The sequence below is a fragment of the Amblyomma americanum genome, chromosome 4 (assembly GCF_052857255.1).
Source record: "Amblyomma americanum isolate KBUSLIRL-KWMA chromosome 4, ASM5285725v1, whole genome shotgun sequence".
Taxonomy (NCBI): Eukaryota; Metazoa; Arthropoda; class Arachnida; order Ixodida; family Ixodidae; genus Amblyomma; species Amblyomma americanum.
This window is the reverse complement of record NC_135500.1, coordinates 79,025,245-79,034,391: the sequence shown is the minus strand read 5'-3', so window position 1 is coordinate 79,034,391 and position 9,147 is coordinate 79,025,245. Positions and strand designations below refer to the sequence as shown.

The 9,147-nt window shown below is 47.2% G+C and overlaps 1 long non-coding RNA gene and 2 other non-coding genes across 3 annotated transcripts; all 3 read right to left on the bottom strand.

The window, feature by feature from the left end:
• On the bottom strand, positions 1–2,027 carry LOC144130196 (uncharacterized). The gene is made up of 3 exons (XR_013313999.1): positions 1,867–2,027; positions 286–379; positions 1–166 (listed from the first exon to the last, which is right to left on the bottom strand). It is a non-coding gene; the product is annotated as an uncharacterized LOC144130196 (long non-coding RNA).
• A 3,566-nt stretch (positions 2,028–5,593) lies between these two features.
• On the bottom strand, positions 5,594–5,664 carry TRNAD-GUC (transfer RNA aspartic acid (anticodon GUC)). Its single transcript has one exon. It is a non-coding gene; the product is annotated as a tRNA-Asp (tRNA).
• A 79-nt stretch (positions 5,665–5,743) lies between these two features.
• On the bottom strand, positions 5,744–5,814 carry TRNAG-GCC (transfer RNA glycine (anticodon GCC)). The gene has a single exon. It is a non-coding gene; the product is annotated as a tRNA-Gly (tRNA).
• Positions 5,815–9,147: the final 3,333 nt, after the last annotated feature.

Sequence of the window (9,147 nt, the reverse complement as noted above, 5' to 3'; positions counted from 1 at the left end):
ATGTCGATTTGTTCTCCTGAATCTTCACGCGTGTTTTCAGGCATCGCTAGGGTCTCTTCCTGGTCAGGTGTCGTCTCAGGGGTTGGCGAAGAGCCTTTTGTAGCGTCAGGTGTAGAACTACCAGGAAAAAGCCGCGGTGCAGGCGGCTTTCTTCGCTTCGGCTCAGCTGTTCGCGCAAGAAAGAAATTAATTCATCAGTACCTAAACATATCCGAGGCTCTAGTGCTCCTCAGATTATCTGATGCGGATACTAGGCTAGCAAACCGAATGGGGACAAACACTTACGTCTAAAATCAAACAACGTCGGGACAGCCGTTGACTTGAGGAGCCGCCGTCCATCCATTCTGTTGCCCTCAAACTGATCTTCCTCGAAGTGGCGCTAAAATGAGAGAGACGATGAAACTGTCATTTCGCGCCTCTGATCGTGTGCACGCAAACAAATGAGATAATAAAAAAACGTTAAGGAAGCGGTGCGATATTACAAGCACAGGATCACGAAGTATTTCTGTGGACGCCAACCAAGCGACAGCACTAATTCGGGTGTCGGACGGGCAAATTTAACTTCACTTAAATTTGGCTTAACCTCGGACCTGTATTTGCGCGTTTGACAACGGTGCACTTCGCCTCGCGATGTGTCATTACATGGAGAAGAAAGAGCTGTATTCGGGATGAACTTCTGTACTGCGCAGGCACCTTGCTTCCTCGCGACCGCTTTCTTAAAGCGACGGACAGTTCACAATAGAAGTTTCTTCGCGACTAGTCGAATTGCCAGCCATATACTGTAAACGACTTAATTTTCGCGAGGGCCTAACTTTGGGTTCGTTGCGAATCGCAAATACCTCGAAAAATTATTCCCCTGAATAATTTGAGAAAAGGAAAGTGAAGGGGCCTATTATTTGTGCTGCGCAGAATTAAACACTTGCGAAAAGACCACTTGCAAAATTCCAGAACGGCTGACTCGTAGGCAGGTTTTTGCAACCGAAACTGCCTGTTCATAGACTGCATTTTCACTTCCTACTCTGGCCACAAAAGTGGGTAGGTAGCACGTGGGAGGTTCACCCGTCAGCCTCTATTATATTCTTTTTTGAAAAGGAGAGGGGAATGCTCCTTAATCTGCGTGAACCGGAAGCCTCGACGGCTGCTACCAGCTTTCAAGATCGAGTGTAAAGGGCAGCTGTTGAAAGAGTACAATGGCGCATTCCTTCGACAAATACCGGGGTCCACCTGCTTCACGTGTTTTCACCGCGGCTCTGAACAAAAAAAAATGTGCGATCGCGAGAGAGTAAAGATCATCGTGAGACACTCCGTGAATGATACGGAAGTTCAGTGTAGCTCACTGAAAGTGAAAAGACGCAATGATTCATATATTTAGCTTGTAAGCCTTCACATAACTGGTAATTCAAAATGCTCCGCCTCAAGAACAAAGCGCGCTACTTCCAATGCCAGGCAATGCGATGCAACACGTGCTGTACTCACGTTTCTAACTAGGCTTCGAGCTGCAGCTTTGAAGGCACACAAAAATTCCAGTTGCGCACAGTGCGAGATTGGTGAACAAGGCAAAAACATATATTCAAACCGCACAAAGTCAGTGCTTACGAGCGGATGGGCGAAGCGGTGTGGTATAATGTTATTTCTACTGAAAGCACATAACTGTGAGCGACATTTAGAAAAAGATCTAAAAGCTTTAGCGCAGACAACGACCACGAGAAAGACGGCACACAAACACAAGCGCTTGTGTGTGTGTCTTATCTTCCTCGTGGTCTGTGTCTGTTCGCGCTAAATTTTTTTACATTATCTATATGAACAAACTAGCCAAAAAAAGAAGTTTTAATGATGCATAAAAAGAGCACAGACATTGTGGCTTACCTCGCAGATCTTCGCGTTGTCATTCGCCTTCCAGTTCTCACGCTTCACTTTCGCCTCCCATATTTTTCTCCGTCCCTCATCCCGTGGAAAACGAAAACATCGCGCTCCTTTCTTCGCCGAGCCGGCACACAATGGAACACAACACCGTGGCATGCTATTTTTCGTGAATTAAAGCAGTTCATCAGCTCAGAATCCAGCGCAAACGGCTTCGAACCCTCCACAGCAGCGGCACGAAAAGCGACTTGCCCCAAGATGGCGAGCGCGGAGAAGACGGCGGCGCGGCGCATGCCAAAGCGTGTCACCACCCTGGACGGCGGCGCTGGCATCGAGGCACCCTACGCATGTGGTCTATTCCTGTGTACTTTCCAGTTGAATAGATAAATGGCCGGCACTGTGTGTGTGGTTGCGCGGTCGAAGCGTGACATTTTGTGCGCGCTTAGCGCTTGCGTGTGCGGTTCCATTGTGACATTTCGTGCGTGTTTAGCGCTTGCGTGTGCAGTTGTATCGTCACGTTTTGTGCACGCATAACGCTTCTGCGTGCGTGTGCAGTTCCATTGCGACATTTTGTGCGCGCGTAGCGCTCACGTGTGTAAGTGCGGTTGTATCGCGAGATTTATTGCACGTGTAGGGCTTGGGTGTGCGTGTACGGCGGTATCGTGACATTTTGTGCATCAGCAGCGTAGTGTGTGCCAGTCAATGTGCGTACAAGCAATGCCCGGAAAATGCAAATTTCAGAGGTCGTGGCTGAACGACAACTACCGAGAGTGGCTTGCGCCGATTATGTCGAATCCGCACAAGCAAAATGCAGATTGCTGTAAGTGTTTTGACATCAATGCCATGGGGGAGTCGGCACTAAAAAGCCATCTTACAACTCGCCCCACGTTCAAATGATCAAGAATGCAAAAAAGAACGTCATGTGAAACACGATCGAAGGCCTTCACAAGGTCCAGCTGAATCATTGCAATGCGCTCCCCAAGGGCGTCACAACATTCCAGTATGCTACGTGCAACGTGTATATTTGTCGCGATACTGCGTCCTTTGATGCCACAGGTCTCGTGCGGTCCAACCAATGTTTTGATTACGCCCTGTAATCTCTTTGCTAAAACTTTCATATATATCTTGTAATCTACGTTGGTGAGGCTTATCGGCCGATAAGAGCCCACCAAAAGCGCTTCTCCGGATCATCTGATTTGGGTATCAAGACAATGTTTGAAGTAGTAAAAGACAGCGGAACTTTTTTCCCTCGTACGCCTCCGCGAGCACATTTAGCAAAAAGGGAGCTATCATGCATTTGAATTCTTTGTAGAAATCGGCGCATAGTCCATCTGGGCCAGGTGCTTTTCCACTTTGCAATTCATCTATTGCGGATTCAATTTCTCCGACACGAATGGGCATCTCAGGCGCACCTTCACTTCATCCTCGAGTCCTGGCAATAGGGGCAAAAAAATGAACCAGAAATCCTTCATCCATCTCACGCTTATGACTTAGAAGGCCGTTGAAGTGGTCCATTATAACCTTCTGGATAACTTTCGTATCGCTAGAAACTTCAGCCCCGTGCCTTGTCTGCGTGATTTCTTTCTGGCGAATGTAACGTTTTTCGTCGGACAATGCTCGTTTAGTTGGCGTTTCACCGGTCCACAATTTCTCGGACCTAGAGCGAATGGCGGCTGCTTTGTATCTGTCTGTGTCTATTTCTTCAAGGTGGCTTTTTACTTCCCTCAATTCTTTCAAGAAATGGCCGGGCTCACAACTTTCCATGCAGGTCAGGAATTTTAACTGCTCATTCAACTCAGTTTCCTTTTCCTTATCTTTGTGCCTATTAAGACAACTCTTTTCTATTGCTTTACGCTTCACCCACTCCTTGAAATCTTCCCATTGAACAGCCAAGCTGTCAGGCTGTCTCTAACAGTCTGTGCAGTTCGTTTGTAGTTTCATTTATAAAATCTTCGTCTTCCAACAGCTTAGCATTAAATTTCCACAAGTGCCAGTTAAAGGACGTATGTTTTTTTGGCGCCAAAGGTTGAGATTACGAGGCAGTGGTCGCTGAATGCAACAGGTTGAACTTCATAGTTCATGCAGAGATACACGAGTCCCGTAGATACATACAGCCTATCCAACCTAGCATGACTGTCACGCTGGAAGGGCTATTACCGTAGGTAAACATTTCACCAATATCTTCTAAACAATGGTCGCTCGCGTACAATAGTATTCAATAATTGAGCAGTTTTTTCGCGCACCGGCAAGCGCTTCATACGGTCCGCCGCTACACAAACACAGTTGAAATCACCCAACACCAGCAGGATTCTGTCACAAACAAAATAATATTTAAGACGATTGAAGAACTCTTGGCGTTCGGATTCTACGTTTGGTGCATACACGCAGATAACTCGCCAACACAGATTAGAAAAAGTGAAATCAATGACAAGAAGACGTCCTTTGGTACATGCGAAAACAGACTCTACAACAATGCCTAGATTGCTGCGCAAAAAAAAGAAACAGACTCTACAACAATGCCTAGATTGCTGCGCATTAAAATAGTGCACCCGCCCGAGGTGCCAACAAAATGACAAACACAAACACTGAAGACTGGACTAAAGTGAGACACCATACGATCAGTAGCTTCCTCACTTTCTATTTTCGTCTCCTGGATAGCCTTTATATCAAGCACGTTGTAAGCAAGTAGGCGATTCAGCTGACATTGGCGCCTCCTTGCACAAAGGCCTCTGACGTTCAAAGTAGCTACGCGCAGAGCTGTATCTAGTTTCATCGCCATGCACTTGGAATGAAAGGCCTTTGACATACAGTGCCCACTATACCAAATCGTGAAACACTTTTTTTAACTCACAGAATGCAGTGTACATAGTCGCTGATAAAGGAATCCGACTGCTGGCGTCGGGAAACCACACGGATGTCCCTCGACAGCCCTTCCGGACCAAGGCACACTGTCTGCGGGGTACTTTGCGCGACAACAAAGGAAAAAACAAAGCACGAAACCTCATGGGGCAGCTACGGAGGCGGTTTCCCCGCCTTCCGGGATTCGGCAGAGAAGTTCGGCCGGGGTTTCAGCGTCGAGCGTCGAGTCCCCGCTGTTTTAGGCGGCGGCTCGTCACCACCTATCCAAGGCTGCGGCTTCTCGCCGACGCTCTCCTCATGGGAGCGTTTCCCAGCTGATAGACCAGCAGCTTCCTGGCTGACGTCCACGGCATCGGTGTGGTTGGTCTCCACACTCTCCTGAGATTCGACCGCGGCTTTCGTCGCGTTTTCCGCCTTGTCATCACTTTCTTGCTGAGGACGTCGCGAAAAAATAAAAAACGGTTCACCAGCTGCCTTTTTTGAGGTGCCCTAGCCCCAGCGCCCCTTCTTCTACCCGCCGAAATAGGTTCGTTCGCCTGCAACGTTTCCATTCGGAAGCCCCTATGAATACCGCAAAAATCCGGTGTAGCTTCTTAATGTTCACACGAGAGCAATGCAACACCTGCATCACATACCAGAGCTTGCTAATAAAAAAAAAAGGTTGCAGACTGCAGCTCTGGCGAAAACTGAGAGGTTGGTGCCTTTCCATTTTCCAGCTGTCACGAGCTTCTGTAGTTTGCTCTTTCCAATACTCCTCGCTTTCGCGATAAGCTGAGCCACCGACGCCGATGGTATTTTACACTGTAGAGGGAAAGGGAAAAAAAGGCATACGAACTCTCATTGAAAATCCGTGAGCGACGAAAGCAAAAACACATGCGTCGACCGGAAATCGAACCCTGGCCACCCGCGTGACAGGCGAGTATTCTACCACTGAACCACCGACGCCATTTTACACTGTAGAGGGAAAGAAAAAAAGCAGACCAACTCTCACTGAAAATCCGTGAGCGAGGAAAGCAAAAACACATGCGTCGGCCGGGAATCGAACCCGGGCCACACGCGTGGCAGGCGAGTGTCCTACCACTGAACCGCCGACGCTTTTTTTTTCTTTATTGCATGGAAGAACTTCTGTAGAAAGGAGGAAACTTCAATCAGACTAGTTCGCGTCTCAAGTTACCGGGCTGCTTAATATGAGCCCCCCATAGCCCTAACTCACCACTGCATCCCCATCAAAACATCAAAATTCAGGGAGGCACACACAAGCATCTAGGCACGGCAGCCAGCTTGGAGGTTCGTCGCGAGCAGCATATACACTCCTCACCAACGCACACTGTTCCCGAAACACAGATTTGGACGATCTTGGTGGCTCGGCATGTCTGTCCATCATACGGCTTTTCCAAAGACTGAAGTCCCATCAACACAAACACGTCATAAGGCACAACAGAGTTTTTGTCAACAGGCAGAAATCCAATAGTGTATGGTGTAATTTCAATGTCCTTCTTAAGAGTTCGTTGTAGTATGTCCCAAAAGAACATGGCATCACGGCACAGGATGAAGCAATGATCAATTGTCTCAGGCACGTTACACAGACGACAATTCACATTCCAGGGTACAAACATCCCCTTGTCATTAAGAAATGTCTTGACAGGCAGCGTCGCTGTGTGTAGTTTTAAAAAGAACGTTTTAGCGGCTGCCTGAATGCACATCCGCCTAACACGCTTTAGAACACTGATGTCCAAAGACCCCAGATAAGGCTGCCGATACAATGGTGTAGGGAACAAAGACTCAGTGAGAGCCTGGGTCATCTGCTTTCTCGAGAGGCTATACAGGTAATCTAAAGAGAAGCGCACAGTGAGAAAATTGAAAGTGTCAGCAACCTCCTTAAGAAATCCCCATAAAGTCCCCTCACGAGCCTGCACAGTCGGTGCGAATAAGTAAGGCAAATGAAAACTAAGCCGCCTAATGAGCACAGATACCAGAAACGGGTCGTTTGCCGATTTGAAAAAGAAAAAAACGGGAAACGAGTTGATGCACGAACAGGTGAACAAGGCCCACTCCACCACCCTCTAAGGGAAGGAACAAGTTGTCACGCCTCATCGGCTCCCATTGAGAGCGCCAAACGAATGCTGCAAATATTCTATGTATTGCTTGCACCTTCCTCCTCGCACAATGCAGGACTTGAAGGACATACGCGAGCTTTGCAAACAAAAAAATGTTACAGACCTGTGCCCTCGCAAACACTGAGAGTTCCCTACCCATCCAAGCCTGTGTTTGCCGCCGTAGAGTCACAGTTTGTGAATCCCAGTAGGCTGTACTGTTGCGAAACTGGTGCAGCGGAACGCCTAGGTACTCAAGAGGGCTACAGTTCCAGCATATACCACCGAACTGGCTTGGCCTAGTTCCCCAATGACCCAACCAAAAGCCTTTGGATTTCTCTAAATTAAGAGCCGCGCCTGATACATCGCAGAACTGTTTAGTCAAGTTTAGAGCCTCGAGTACACTCTTTTTGTCAGAACAAAAGAGGGCGACATCATCAGCGTAAGCTAAAACTTTAACTTCACATTGAGCCAGAGAGAAACCGCGGATAGCTGCGCTCTTAATTATACTGAGACAGAGGGGTTCCAGATATAGGGCAAACAACAATGGAGACAGTGGACATCCTTGACGAACAGATGCTTCTAGTGGTACTGGTTTCGTTAGCTCCTGATTAACAATAACCCTTGTATAGGAGTTCTTATAGCACAGCCTTATGCCATTAAGCAAGACGTCACCAATATTTGCATACTCCAAGACCGCGAACAAGAAATCGTGCCGAACTTTATCAAACGCCTTAGCCAAGTCAATTTGAATCAGAGCTACTTGGCCTATCTCATCTGATACTGTCTCTAATACTGAACGTGCAATATGGATATGTGTTTGAATACTGCGGCCTCTAATACCACAGACCTGATGCGGACCTATCAAGTCCATAATGACGAGCTGCAGACGACTGCTAAGAACCTTGGCAAAAATTTTGTAATCAACATTGCAAAGGGAAATTGGACGATATCCCTCAACAGTTTTCAACCGATTAGTATCTTTGCTTTTGGGAATTAATATTGTGTGCCCAGAATAAAAAGTGGGAGGCAGGACACCCACATCATAAGATGCTTTGAAAACTTCCATCAAAACAGGCACTAGGCAAGGCGAAAATGTTTTATAGAATTCGCTAGTAATACCATCTGGCCCAGGAGATTTCTGGCTCTGCAGGGCAGAAATGGCTGATTGAATTTCATCCAAAGTGATAGGTCCCTTCACTATAGCACACTTCTCATCATCAAGTCGAGGGAAGTTTCCGAGCAAGGAACTGTAATCGAAACCCTGACTTGGATCTTCGCAACTGCCAAACAGCTTCCGATAATAGTCGAAGAAAGCAGCAAGAATACCAGGCGCATCACTGTATGTGCAATCACCATACTGAATTTCCAATATTTCCTTCGCAAGAGCATTCTCTCTTTCATCACTCAGGGCCCGACGAGAAGGTTGCTCATCAAGAAAGCTTCGGGACCTAGATCGTATCAAGGCCCCCTTATATCTGTCTGTCGCAAATTGTTGAAGCTGTGCTTTTACGTTATTAATCTCTTCGAGATAGGCACCCGGGCTTACCCTCTCTAGCTCATGTAGCTCCGTTGGGGTGCGCCCAAGCTCACGAAGGTGGTGTCTCTTCAGGAAAGCGATTCTTGCTGAGGCCTCAATTGCCAAGTTTTTGATCTCCTGTTTAAACAAGTCCCACTTTTGAAAAATGGAAAGATCACGGCGTGACCATACGTCCTTCAAACAAGTAGGTACAGCACGCTGAAAGATTTCGTCTGAGAGCAGACAGTTATTCATCTTCCACAACTCCCATCGAGGGTGAAGTACATGCCGAGTGTACTTTCCTATCTGAAGAGACACCATACAGTGGTCACTGAAGAAAATGGGCCGCACCCAGTAGCCAAACATAGCCAAACACACTTGCTAATGCGTCAACAGAAACGTAAATTCTGTCAAGGCGAGCATTAGAGGAAAACTGAAAATGAGTGAAATGTATACTGTCGCCTTTTTCCTGCCCCACATCCACAAGACTATATTCAGAAACCAAATCGGTAAGTAATGCAGCACTATGGTCGTATCTCTTACATACCACTGAACGGTCCTCATCCCTACAAACGCAATTAAAATCTCCCAACAATATAATTTTGCGGTCCGTGCACAAATGTTCAACTAATGACAGAAAAAAAAGCCTTCTATCGCGCTGCTTTGTGGAGGCATGAACACAAATAATCCGCCACTGTACACCTGAAATTGTGAGATCACAGCATATAAGTCGCCCCTCGTCATCTATGCAATAAGACATGGCTGTCATCTCTAGCGTGTTCGCCAGGAATAGCATACAACCTCCGGATGAGCCTC